This window comes from Onychostruthus taczanowskii, unplaced genomic scaffold (assembly GCF_017590055.1).
Source record: "Onychostruthus taczanowskii isolate IOZ18803 unplaced genomic scaffold, ASM1759005v1 scaffold27, whole genome shotgun sequence".
NCBI lineage: Eukaryota > Metazoa > Chordata > Aves > Passeriformes > Passeridae > Onychostruthus > Onychostruthus taczanowskii.
Window position 1 is genome coordinate 9,855,420 of NW_024500017.1, and position 14,729 is coordinate 9,870,148.

The following is a 14,729-nucleotide window of genomic DNA, read 5'->3' on the forward strand; positions in this document are numbered from 1 at the left end:
TCTCTCCCTTGCAGAGAGCTCACAGGGTAAATGTAAAACAGGACACAACAGAAGAGGCAAGGAAAGCTCAAGGAAACAAGCAGACATCACTGGTGAAAGTAATAAATCCAGTGGTTCCAGGAGAGGAAGGACAGAAGCCCCAATCACAGAGCAAACAGGTGTTTGAGGGAGGGGTTTCAAGGAGAATCATAACATATTTCAGACTGGTCTGAGGGTTTTTTCTGACTAATGCCAGGGAAAACAAGAGAAGGCACAGAGGAGCCCACTTGAAGGCACAAAGCACTTGAGCTGATGCCAAGGCCAGACTGAGGATAAGGAAGATGAGAAAGGCAAGGAGACAAAAATGTAGGCTGTGAAATATTTCAACAAGTTTCTGCTGCCTGTACCCTAGGCCAGTGAATAGCAAAAGCAGCCGGAAGAGAGGGTGTATGGCATGAGCAGCGGTGTTTTGAAAGGTCAGGAAAGGGGAAGATGCCACATGATGACAAAGCAGCAAGTTAATGGTGTCACCACAGTGACAAAGCCAAGGGATGGGGCAGGCAAGAGGGCAGAATCAGGGCCAGATTGAGCATCCTGGTGAGACTGCACGTGCCCAAAAGAGATACAGAAAACAGGCTAAGATGTTGGGTAGGAGATTGACTGTGGTGTAGTCTTTGTGTACTGCTCAGCACAGGATTTATTCTCAAAATGCCTGACAAAACAGATTTGCTCTTTTTGATGTTTTTGTAATATATTCTTCATAATTCTTCCAGCCAGCCAGCTGATTCAGCCTCTGCCAGCCATAGGTGGGCTGTGGGCTCATCACAGCAAGCAAATGCAACGCTATTGATTTAAAGATATATGAGTCTCCTGCTAGCAAATCATTGTATTCAATAGTTTCTTCATTGCACTTAATCATGGGAATAGATGTTCCATTATATTCAAATCACATTTTTTCCTTTTTTTAGGAGACTTATGGAATAGCACATGGAGGGAGGCATCTTTAAGCAGGTCTGCACTTGGGAAGCAGACTTTAATGACAAGAAAGTTTGGGCTGGCAGATCCTTTTCATGCACAAGGACACAGTGCACTTTTCAAATATTAAACTGTTACTATAGTAGTGGTCAGGACCAAATAAAAATTACCTTTTCTCCCTCCTTCAACTAGTTTTATTAGCCCAGTCAGACCCCTCACTTGCTTTTCTCAGAGTAGAGTCAGATTGTTGTTTTCCTGTTCTTCTGTTCTCACAAATCTTGAGATCTGACTTGTGCATCTGGAGGGATGGAGTACAAGTTCTTGGAGCACAATGGCTGGGGACAGGAGTGACAGAGGCTTAAAACTCCCCACATCTGGGAAAGTTCAATTCCTGCTTTTTAGGTCCTGACTTCTTCCGTCATGGGTTTGAACATTTGTGGTCTGCCAACCCTATGGATCTGTGCATGGTAGTGGGCTCCTGTAAATACACCACAGGCTCCACAGGCCAAGTTCTCCAGGCTTTTGGGTGAAATTAGACATTGGTGCCCAAATCTGAATGTCAAGAGATCTTGAGGGTGACATGGGCAGCAGCCTGGTCTGAATGGGTGACAGCAGAGTTGTGCAATGTTTGTGTTTGTATGGAGCTCTGGGGCTGACCAAAGGCACACACAAACAATAGACAATAAGGAGAGTATCAAGAGAATGGCAGCTTTGGAGCAGTGGTCTGAGCTGTTGGCACACTAATTTTGCAGAACATTAGTCTAAATTCAATCTTAATTTAGGTGACTTCAATCTTGCCTTCACTGCAATTTCATGGAATTGAATTTTGTCCTGCACTTATCTCTGAAGTAAGCTCTTCAGGGACACCTCAGTCTTAGGTTGGTATCAAAACACATCTATCATCCTCCTAAATTTTCATTAGTTTTGTGACTGTGCCTTTCTAATCTGATATGCTGCTTCCATTAGCCTAAACACAGAAACAGCTGATCTGACAGAAGGGCCCTTGACTATCTTATTTATCTTTTTCAATACTTTTTTATAATTTCTAGATCATGTACTTAGAATAAGTCTGAAAGATAGCAATTTGAATCAGTTCTTTCTTAGCCTATAGTTATTTTTAGCTAGGTCTCAGTGTAATCATGGCAGAGAACCTCAGTCTTGATCAAATCTGTCTGCTCTCCTCCCTCTGTTTCTCCAAAACCGTAATTGAATTGTTGTATAAGCCTAGTGAAAATAGCGTTTTCCATTTTCAAGCATCAAAGGTCTTCACAAGCATTTATTGATTGCTGTCTCTTGTGAATCCTCTTTGAAGCAGGTACAGTCTGTTACAGCTGTTTAACCAACAGATAAACAAGGCATGGTGTTCTTCATAGAGCTTGAATGACGTACAAGCGTAGAAATTTTTATTAAATCCCTTCTTTCACTCCAGACTCTGATAGGAAAATTCATCCTTCCCTCACAGGCCTGATCATGGACTCAACAGCTCAGGGGTTTTAGTTCAGCACATTGGAGATGAGTGCAGAGTACTGGGCTCTTCCTCTGACTTGCCTGTGCTGCCATGGGGTTGTCAGGAATCTGCTGCTGGGAAGGTGCCCTAGGTGCTGCTGGCACTCAGCTGTGCCTGGGACGATCTGCAGGACGTGGCACAGCCCAGGTGAACAAGAGAGATTCCAGCCAAAGAGAGTGATGGCAGACACATCCCTCTGCATTCCCATGCAGTGAAAATCTGAGCAGCTGAGGTCCCACTTTCCATTTGATCTCCCTCATCTCCTCCAGTGGAAAAATGTCCACATGTCACCTGCTTGTTCAGGAGCTTTCAAAGGGCAATGAAGCATTTTGGCCTTGGCACAACTGATCTTTTTTCCCATAATGTCTTGCAATACTTTATTTTCAACTTTCTTGGCATCAAACTGGATCTCCCTTCCAGGCATGCACCACCGAAGGGGAAGGGGACCTGCCAGTCTTCTCCACCTGGATGGAGACACAACCTATCACAAATACATTCTTGGTTTGGGGTTTTTGTTTTGTTTTGTTTCTGGTTTTTGTTTGTATGTTGTTGTTGTCTGGGTTTTTTTTTTTTTTTTTTTTTTTTTTTTTTTTTTTTTTTTTTTTTTTTTGGTTTTTTTTTTTTTTTTTTTTTTTTTTTTGTTATAAAATAAATTTTGTTTGAAATAAATTAGGTTATTTTTGTTTCTTCCAATACAATAAATTTATTTTATACTGCCTATACTGTGCTCTGCCTGATTCATTTTGTATTTCTTTTTCTCATAGAAAACCAGAATTCTCACACTATTTGAGATGAAGTCTCATGACAGTCTTGTATTCCTTATCTCCTGTTATCTCACAGTTGTACTGATATCCAGTTTAGTTATCTTAAGTAATAATTTCTTAAATGTCAAAAGAAAAATGGACTGATTAATTTAGAAAATATCATATCTTATCAAAGAAAACTTCAGATTATTCTGTGATTTTTTTTTACAAAGACTTGTAACATATTAACTCATCTGTATTTTTATATTTTCTATAATAATTTTTTGTAAAGTCTTAGGCATAACTGGCATCAAACTAATTGGGTATTAATTTTCCATGTTTTTTTTTTATCTGTAAGTTTTCTCCAGTGAATTCTTTTGACAAGATCTCTAATGAGATCAAGAGATATATGCAAAGAAATTGAGCCAAAGAAAAATACTTTTCACAATACCACAGGTTAGCTATTTTTCTTTAGTCCATGAAATCCAAAGGGCTGATGAGCATGAGCTTGTGAAGCCAGAGTCAGATGTAGCAGTCCTGTCCTTAAAAACCCTCTTTTCAGGGTTTTTCAAGATTTGGCCCTTTAGGACAGGGTGATTTAGGATCCTGCCATCCACAAATGTCCCTGCCAGGTCACTGATTAGGTGAGGTGCTGATTTTGTCATCACCAGTAAATGTAAACCACTATCAATCTCAGTGTACATTAAAACATCAGGCTGCAAACTGGGCAAGCTGACAAGTCAGATTCACAATCCTCTCTGATTTAGCTGCAACAGCTGAAGAGTTTATCATCTAGGCAGGTAACATCTTCAGCCAGCACAGGTAAATCCAGTGTGAATCAGTCTGGATTGCCCTTGTTTTCTCAATTACCCACCTATCAAAGTACAAAGAATCACAAAACATGCTGCAGAGCTCTGCCTTCTGCTCCAGAGATCTATCTTATCAGAAAAGACATGATTCAAAATACCCTGCATACATTTCAGCTATCCCACTTGTCTCATCAAGCAGTGGCTATGTTATTATTAATAAGAATTTTATCAGAATATTGCATTCCAAAGCCCAGGAAATAAATGCACCAGGAAATAGATCCCTACTTTTCTCAATGTGGGGGAAATGCTGGCTGTTTGTTGCTGCAGTTCCTGTCTTGGTTGGCAGCTACATCAGTGACAGGCAGGGAGAGGAGAGAGCTGTTGTTGGACAATCAGACTGAGCCTGGTGGAATGAGCAGAGAGCTCTGAGCCTGCTTTGAGTGATGGGGTTAGCTCACATCTCAGCACAGACCTGATCCCATCCTGCAAGAGGCTTTTGAAAATGGCTTGGGCTGAGAGGGAACAAGGGTCACTGCAGTGGCTGAGATTTGAAATGGCAGGTGCCACCAGGGAGGTGACAGGCACAGAGGAAGGGACGTGGTGAGACATGCTAGCAGCCTGTGTGGAAATAAATGTTCCTGGACCTTGAAGTCAGGGGGTGCACATCAGCCTGCATCTGCACTAGTAAATCATGATAGCACCCAGAACATGGTGGCTGCACAAAAAAACATTTTGGAGAATGATCCCTGGACTGTGCAATCTGTTGAAGTATATCCAGGGACTGCTGGGGACTTCATAAGTTGGAAGAGGACAAATTCTTGACAGAGAACAATCTAGGCATTTACTGCCACAAGGAACCACGTTCCAGGACTATGCTGGAAGTTACAGAGGTAGCCTTGGTATGCAAAGGGCTGCAGAGCTGGCACTTCACTGCTTGGGAAGGGTTTGTTAGCACCCAGTGCTTGTGGTATGGCTAAGGAAGTCACCAGCAGGGATGGCTGCTCTGCGCACACAAATAGAGCACTGGTCCATCGTGTTACAGAGGAGTCAGGGCACAGAGGAGACTGGAAAACACAGACTGGGGAGGTGTTTTTCTCCCTCCTCAGTGCCAACTCATTGAGTCTGGATGAGCACACCCACAGGCTTGGTGCTGGTTGCAGGGCATGGGCTGGGGCTTGTGGCTGCAGGGGACAAGGCAAATCCAGTGCCCCTGGTGTGAGGTCTGCAAAGGGAGCCCTGCGTGGGTCTGTGAATCCACATCCACCCCTCTGCTCAGCTGGAGCAAAGCCTTTAGGGTGCACCTCCCACACCCAGGTGTATGGGAAAATATCTGCTGTGTTTTGACTGAAATTCCCTCCAGCTGCACTGTCTATCCATTAAGTTCCCTCACTTTTGTATTACTTGGTCAGTTTAATAAATTTCTCCTGAGAAAAAATGAAAGGCAATCTTTCATGGTTCATGTGTCATATGTGACTTTCAAAAACAACCTTGTGGGCAAAGATTTTTAATTTCACCTGGTTAAAATGGGCTTTAAATAGGAGTCAGCAGGAACCTCTGCCGGGCACTGTCCTTGTGTACCCAGGACAAACATCTATTAAAGATAATGGAAAGAAAATAGAATCACCTACATTGTTCTCCAGTGCAGGTGAATTTTTAGAAAAGGCTAAAATAGGTACATTTACAGATGCAAGGAACATATGCATGGAGATATATGGTTTGTTGGGGGTTTTTTTGGCTGACAGAGAAAATAAACAATTTCATCATTCAATTGACAAATGAGTTCTTATTTGGCAGAGATGATTAAATTTGTTTTGTGGATAGAAAAAAAATGTGCTTCAGTTCATTGATATAGAAACAATTAAAATAGATTGTTTTACCTGATACAATTCCAGACATGAAATAATTATCCTTTTATGAAATCACATCTGTAAAAGAATAATTGATTTGAATGAGTACAATATTTCACAGAGACAGGAGTGAGTACAGCACCTATTTACCTACACAGCAAATTCTTACAGTCTTTAAGAATTTAATTCTTAAGAGTGGCTGGTTTATTTGCTTGTGTTTACTTCAGACATACATTTTCATTAATGTATATGCTTCCCTCTTGGATATAAATGTAAACATCAAAATATTTGGCTTCAGAAAAACAAGTAATTAGCTTGGAGTACTGAAGATGAGCCACAGTTTACTTAAATGACACAATTGTTTCTAAACTTCCTGTTAAATCTTGTTGCTTCCACAGGCTGTCTCAACGAGTTTATATAATATGATATGGCTCTTGTTGTTGTTGTTGTTATTTGAATATTAAGTAAAATAGTAGAAATTTCTCCTGTTTCTTTTGCTAAATGGATGTTCTACCTAGAGAATAGGATTCTGTGCAGCAGCACATTTCCTGCTGGCCCTTGCAAGTGCTTTGGCATGCAGAAATAGGATCTACACTGGCATCCAAAAGTCTGAGAGACCTTGAAATTATGCCAGAGAAGGGTTGAAAGTCCAACAGAATAATTTAAAGGTGTGACACAGGAAGAACACCTAAAGGGATTTACAGCATATAGTATAAAAGACAACTACCTTAGGGATAGAGCCATAAAAAATATTTAGAGAATGTGTAAAATAATGTCAAGGAGAGTGGAAATTTAAGCATGCTGTTTGGAAATAATCAGTGACATTTAGCTGTCATGTCAGTTAGCTGGTGGAATAATATAAACAGGGCAATAATAACTTGGAACAACTGAGAAGGAAAGCTGCTTCAAATTTGCCCGTCGTGGGCAACTGAGTCACCACTGCTGCATCTGTGAGAAAAGCAAGGGGTTCCTAGGACAGATGAGAACTTTTCAGAGTATACAATGCAGCACAAATGTCAGGAATCTCTTATTCCTGGAGACCCCTCACCTGCAGTAATTTGAGAGAGTGAGGTCCTACATTCAAGACCCCAAACTGGGCATGGTGAAGAGATCAACAGTAAAGTGTCTGGGAATGGAGTGCAAAAGGGATCTGGGCACACCAAGCTTGCTCAAGCCATCATGACAAAAAGAGGATAGATTTTTATTAAAAAGTACTTACTTTTCTCCATTTTTTCAATTCCAGAGGGGGTGAACAAACTTAATGCAGGACAAATAAACTGGGAATGAATGCACTCAGATAGAAACCAGACAGTTTAGATAGAATGCAGAGAGTTTCCAACTCTCTGGATCACAACCAGTAAGCATCAATAAGAAGTTTTGAGACAGGTGCTGCTCAGCAGTTCATGTGGATAAGAAATTGTGTGCCTGTAATAGCAGGAAGCAGAATCTGATGACCCTTCTGATCTAACATTCCTGGTAAAGTAAAATAGAGCTGCCTGATCAATTACTCCTGACTCAGGAAATTGTCCTTATTTGTGACTGACTTAAAAAACACATGGGAATTTCTGTTTAATTACTGGACTCAATTAGAGCTTTACCAAGCACTGCAGGCTAATGTATGTTTGTAATGTATGTATGTAATGTATGCTTGATAACAAGAACTAAATTTCTTGATGCAATATTGTGTTGTTAATAGAAAAAAATGAATCATAAAGCAAACAGAAAATACAGCATAAAATAAACCAAATTTGGGATTAAAATAATAGCATAAACACCACAGTATTCATTTTATTTTTTCATAGCAGAAAGTTGGTGATAGTTTCTCTTAAGCAACATAAAACCAGGTTTTATATCATCCAAACATGAAAATTTTAAATGGCCATGGTATATCATATTCTATGTGTTTATTCTGGTCAAACTTTGCATTGATTTTGGGCTATTCTCTGCTTTAAGTACATGCTATTAAAACTGTGTGCCATTTCCATACTGCTGAAATGCTGTGTTATTAACAAAGAGAAAGGAGTCTCTTTAAAGGTCCATGAATATTTACTTGACAAGGATTTTGGTGGAAATGGAATCATCATTACCTTCTATCAGGAGAGACCAAAACAGCACCAAAAAGACAAGTGAAATGTTCAGATGTAATTAAAGAGGAATGTCATTGATTCCATTCTCAGAGCAGATTCCAGTAACCTAAAGAGTTATTAATGGAGACAGCATGATGATGATCAAAGGAGAAGCTTGCAAGAAATAAAGATTTTCAATACTGTGCTGTTTTCACAGCTGCAGGACTACAGCCAATACAGTTATGAGTAACTGAAAAGACAGGTTAAAGTAATAAATTTTTTATGGAGAATATGGTTTCAATTTTGGAAATATAACAAAAAACAGTTTTCATTTGGCACTACTTAATAAGTGGGAGCAGAGAATATGGTTCAGTTTAATTGTTGGAACTACTAAGATATTCTTTCATGATGAAGTCATTTAAGTAAGCAGCTACATGCCAATAATCTTCAACACTCCATTTCCATTATTTACTTTAAAAAAAATTATTTAGAACTGCCCTACAAATCTGTGTTGTCTATTGGGTGCACTGGATCAAATTTGCAAATTATCTTAATACTGCCATTTTTCATCAGAGAACTCCTAGAAGAGGTAGTGAAGGAAAGAATTGGCAGAAACTTTGTGTTTTGACAGCAAATGAGGCAAATTAAAGGAGAAAAATGAAAGAAGCAAATGAAAACTCAGTTGCCAAGGCTGGCAGCTCCAGTGCCAGCATGATCAGCAGTGGAGCACTCCAGAGAATTCCTCATCTGGGGGAATCTCAGGGAAACACAGAATCTGGCAGAAAACCCCAGCAACTGATGGGACTTGGGCAGGACCAGGGCAACAGCAGCCAAGCCATGGATAAAAGAAACTCAGGAACTCACAAACAATACAAGAGAACAGGTGCAGCAGTTTTTGTGGGAGTTTTCATGGAATGGTGTGCAGGCTGAGGCTGTAACTCAGCCAGCTTGACCAGGAAGCAATGGCATTGACAGTTGAGTTACCAGGGCTCATGGAAAAAGGGGAAATAGATAAACCAGGCTCTTTAGAGCCAGGGGGAAACACACCAACATTTAAGGGAGTGTTCTAGTGAAGCCGCTGAGGCTGCTCCAGGCTGTGCTGAGCACACTGAAGCACATCTGAAATGTCTCTGTAAGAATGTGTGGAACTTCTCAGCCATCTCCATGGAGAAAGCGATGGAGATCCATATGGCAGCAAATGAGTAAAAGCTGTTGATATATTAGAAACCATGGAAGAACCTGAGAGCAGTCTCATAGGAGCCATGGCTACCCCCCAGCAAAGGAACAGTAGCCCAGCAGAAGTGCATCCCCAGCAATGCATGCAGCATGGGCAAAGAGCATGAGGAGCTGAAAACCATTGTGCAGCTGGAAAACTACAACAGAGTTTCAATCACAGGAATGTGGTTGGATGAGTCACACAGCTGCAGTGGATGGCTACAAGGTCTTCAGAAGGGACAGGAAAGAAAGGCGAGACAGTGGGGTAGCCCTGTGTGTTTGGGAGTGTTTTGACTACCTAAAACTTGATGATGATGATGAAAGCTTCAAGTGTTTATGGGTAAGAATTGGGGGAAGTCCAAGAAGGCTGGTGGGATATCCTGGTGGGAGTCTGTTATAGACTGTCCTGCCAGGACAAAGAGGCACATGAAACTCTCTATAAGCACCTGGGAGAAATCTCACAATTGTTAGCCAGCTCCTACATTTGTGTCACAACAAGCCCTGCAGTGTTTCAGGCTGGGGGGAGAGTGGCTGGAAAGCTCCCAGTGGGAAAGGCCCTGGGGGTGGTGGACTTCTAGCATTGTATGTCAGCACCAGTGTGGCCAGCAGGACCAGGACAGTGATTGTCCCTCTGTGCTGGGCACTGGGGAGGCTTCCCTACTAATCCTGAGTTCAGTTTTGGGCCTCTTATGGCAAGAAAAATGGAGGTGCTGGAGTGAATTGAGAGCAGGACAATGGAGCTGGAGAAGTGTGTGGAGCACAAACATGATAAGGAGCAGCTGAAGGAACTGGGGGTGATTATTTTGGAGAAAAGGAGGCCCATGGGAACTTCATTGCTCTCTACAAACCCTGAAAGAGGGTGCAGTCATGTGGGTGTTGGTCTCTTTTCCTAGGTAACAAGTGACAGCGGAAGAGGAAATGTCCTCAAGTTGCACCCAAGGAGGTTTAGATCAGACATTAGGAAAAGTCACTCCATGGAAAGGGTTGTCGAGCATTGGAACAGGATGCCCAAGGTTGAGTCACTATCCCTGGAGGTATTTAAAGGACATGTGATGTGGTATTTAGGGACATGGTTTAGTGGTGGACTTGGCTTGCAGTTGTATTCAATGATCTTAAGGGTCCTTTCCAACCCAAATGATTCTGTGATTGTGTGTGTTTGGTGGGAGTCCTCCAACTTCCAATATCTGTTTCTCAAAGAGTAGCTCCTGACAAAATTCATTGCAATTTCAGATCTAGAATTTTCACTCTCTCACCTTTCACATTTGGTCTTGAACAAATCTCAGGGACAGAACCAGTAGTGTGTCACAGGAGGAGAGTTTTGAGGAGAAAACAACAAAAGATGGAGAAAACAACAAGTTCCTCAGAGAAAACACACTTAAAGCAAAAGTGTAAGCTGTGTCCATGGAAAAGGAAAGTAGAATGAGGTCTCCACACAGAAGAACAGGAAGAGGAAATCACATTTGCATTATCAGTTCAAGGAAGACCATGAAAATTGCTGGTCAGCTTCTCAGTGGGGAGGGGACACTGCTGACCAATGACAATGAGAATCTCAGAAGAGGACTTGCTTTTTTACTAAAAACAGGAAACATCTCGGGATCTCCTCTGGAGAGGGATGTCGTGGGTTCTGACAGAAACATTTCGTGCCAATGAACAAAAAAGGAAGAAGATGGCTTTTGGCTGCACTGCCTAGTCCTAGTGTTGGACTTGATGATCCTTGTGGGTCACTTCCCACTCAGGATATTCAATGACTCCAGTGTTACTTGAGATGTTCACCCCACCTGCAGCTGTTGGTACAGAAAGATGCAGGACACTCCACAGACAATGGAGATGCTCAGATATGCTCTGGCATCCAAATGCCATTCTACATTCAAAAAATTCATTTGAGCCCTTGATATTCTCAGTACAAATTGGCCTGTGAGATTAACCTTGGTGTCTGTTGGTTATAGGCTGTGAGAATTTATAAAGAGTGGATGAACTACCAACAGACTGTGAGGGTCAAAAGCATTCTCAGTCCTGATAATGGCATACAGAGAGGACCTGGAGGAAATACAGACCTTTCAGCTTGGCTTAAATGCACAATAGATTTCTTGATTAAATAATCAGAACAGCCACGTGTAAGAATCTGGAAAATAAGGAGTCAGAGGAGAAAAAATACGTATGTGCCAAGAATTAAATCATGACAGAACCTGCCTAGTTTCCTTCCAAAACTAGACAGAAGTTCACACATCAGCAAAGAAGTTTTGGATTTCATACAGTTTAATTGGCACAACTATATTATAAACAAGAACAAGTGCAGTATAAACAGACTCATACATAGCAGGTGCAGATATAGTGAGACACCTGCACCTCACCCTAGTGGTGTTCATAAGTCAGGACTTTTATCAGTAGTTCTTGCCAATTTGAAAAAAATGCATTGGGTGTGGTCCCATCCTTCAGTGTTTAACTGTGAGATTTAATGAATTTTCAAGTGGTGTGAAGGCACTGCTGGGCCTCTTTGAGAGCTGTTATGATCCCATTATTGAGAGATCTCTCTACCAGAATTAAGGTGCAAATGAGACCACATGTTGAAGTCAATAGTACTGATTTTATTTAACAGTAAATTTTAGAGGTGGTATAGATAATTCAAAAGAAATTGAAAATGGGTGGAGGGAGAGAAAGATTGTGAGAAAGAGACAGATTAGGCAGATAGATATCACAGCCTCTGGATCCAGCAGCATCGTGTTGGTCCTTCTTCACCCTGGGCTTCTCGGGGATCCCGAGGTTGTTCAAAACTTTTCACAATTTATACATGTTAGCAAACATAGGAACTAATGCTTATTTGCTAAATAGTTCTATTGGTTAAATTATTCCCTCATTTCTAGCACTGATTAGCCCCATGCTCAGTCTTTCTCTCTTCCTGACTGAGTTTCTTTGAGTCAGTGGGAATCCCCTCCTGCTGGAATTACCTTTCACCTCCTCAGGGCTGATTTCAGCACAGTTGCTGAGTTGCTTCCCTTGTGGGTTCATTGTGCCCACTACCAGTGCTCCCCTAGGCCTGAGGTAGCACTGGGACAACAGCAGCACCTTTATCTTATTCCCAACAGGCGGCTTAATTTACTGTCCCAGTTCCAGGAATCCATGGAGGCAGATTCGAGGGGAAGGGGTGGGAGGGGTGAGAGTTCCCATGGCAGCAGGTTCCATCAGGCCATAGCTTGGGGTGATACCAGCAACACGTGCACACAGTTTTGCACAGTGGGAGCCCTTGCCTGGATGCACCACCCAGGATGTGCCAGGCCCAGAGCCAGCACCACCCTCCTGCTCCATTCTGCAAAGTCCTTCTGTGGCCTTAGCGGTGTTTGAGATGGGCAACTGTGATTTTTTTAACTCCTTACAGAACAAGGTCAAATTTGCAGATGATCTTGACCTTTGAAATATGCAGGGTGTAGTTCAATATGAACACATGCAGGACAGGAAGAATTGACTGTACAAACACACCATATGGACCAAGGCCCCAGGGAGCAGCTGTTCAGAAAAGGGGATGGGGATGTGGTGAGTCACAAGCTGGAGATGAGTCAACAATGTCCTGGTGTGTGAAAAAGCAAAAATGATCCTGGGCTTTGTGCAAAGCAGCGTGCAGCCTACAGAGGATGTGAGGCTGCAGACCCTGCTGAAGATATTGATTAGTATCTGTAATCATATAAGTGCTGGCTACCAGGTAGTAAGAGCAGCTCTTGCAGAGGATGTGATCACAGTTTGCCTAAGATAATGCCATGGAGATGAGGAGGATGTCACAGGGAGAACAGTCCTGCAAAACCAGGGTGAGGGAAACAAATTTATTAAACACAGGGTGTGCAGCACCCTTTGCCAGGAATGGAATGTGTACTTTTCTAAATTATACAAAATAACATGGGATTGTTTTTACTGGTGCATAATATTAGGTTATAAGATAAAAGGCTTTTCTGCACAAGCAGAGAGGACCCCAGGTGCACAAGGGCAATGGGAGAGCCCCAGTACACATCTTGGTCAGAGGCACAATCTGCACAATATGTGATGAACTGACCACAGCCCCATTCCCTGTCCCCTGTGCAGTGCAGGGGAGGAGGAAGAAAATTTGGGAGTGAATTTGAGCCTGTGGAGAAAGGAGGAGTTGGGAGGAAGGTGTTCTAAAATTTAGCTTTTATTTCTCATTATCCTACTCTGAATGGATTTGTAATAAATTAATTTCCCCAAGACAAATATGTTTTGCACATGATGGCATTTGGAGAGTGTTCCTCACTCCCTGCCCTTATCTTGACCCTCAAACCTGTTGTTATATTTTCTCCCCCATCCAGCTGAGGAGGGCAGTGACAGAGAACCTTTGGTGGGCACCTGGAGTCCAGCCAGAGTCAACCCCCCAAACCCATAAACCATGGGTTTTGCACCAAACCACGCCTGTGGCCATACTGTGAAAAGTGAGACCATGGGTCAACGGACACAGAACACTGACAGCAGCTGACAACAGCCACAAGAGGACATCTTTCCTCATGCAGCCCTTGTAGGACCTCAGCTGGTGACTGCTTTGGTTAATTTAGGAAAGAAATAGGTCTAATGGGGGATAGAAAAAGAATGCTGGGTTTTTAATTTCAGCACGAGCTGTTCTGGCGAGAACACTGCCTGTGAGAATTGTAAAGCCCATATTGCTCAGACATGTCTACAAGCAGGTTAGATCATCATCTGCCAGGATGGCTTAGCTAAAGCTGATCTTGTCTTTGGTGAGTCAAAACATGCTAAAAAGTTGATAAGATTCCCAGTCACTGACAGACTGCAGTGAAGACAGACACCAATTCCCCACAACAGCTTTCACAGAGAATGATGATACAAAAACAGTCACGTAAGGAGCCAGGGCAGGCTTGTCCTGATGGGAAACATTCCTAATTGCATCTGGTTTCAGACCTACGTGAGGCAGGCTGCCTTCCTTGCCAAAAGCATTTGAGAGCTGCAGTAAATTAAAGCAGAAGTATCCAAAGTTCAAACCACACAATCTAGAAAATCATATTTCATGTACACCAAGCACGTTGCAAAATCAATGACAACCATCTAAAGCAGGCAGGAGATCATTCTAAAACTCACAACTGCATTGGATTTATTGGCTCAAAACTACACTGATATGGAAATAATGTTTCATATTGCATAATATAGTGTATCAATTTCATTTCTGAAGAAATATATTATTTATCTCAAATCCTACATACAGTGGAACAAAATATGTGATAATAGACCTGGGCCAGCAAAAAATGTATATAAGTAAATTTGGCTTTTTGCCTAGGATTTGAGAGGACTGTCAGAAGATGAAGTAAATTCTAGGGCAGCCAATGCTAAACCCAAGAAAGAGTGCAGAGTATTTCTTGAAGAGTATTTTACACATTTAAAAACCAGAGTACTTATTGCAGAGTATTTTACACATTTAGAAAAACAGACACTACTTCTGTCTCTTTTTTGTTTAGTACCATCCTCATGTGAAGGTACAGATCCAGCTTTAGAAAGAAAAGTAGCAAAATATCAACAGTGGGGTAGGCAACACAGACTGTTCTATACAGCCTGAGCTCATGATTTCCTTACAAGGTGCTCAG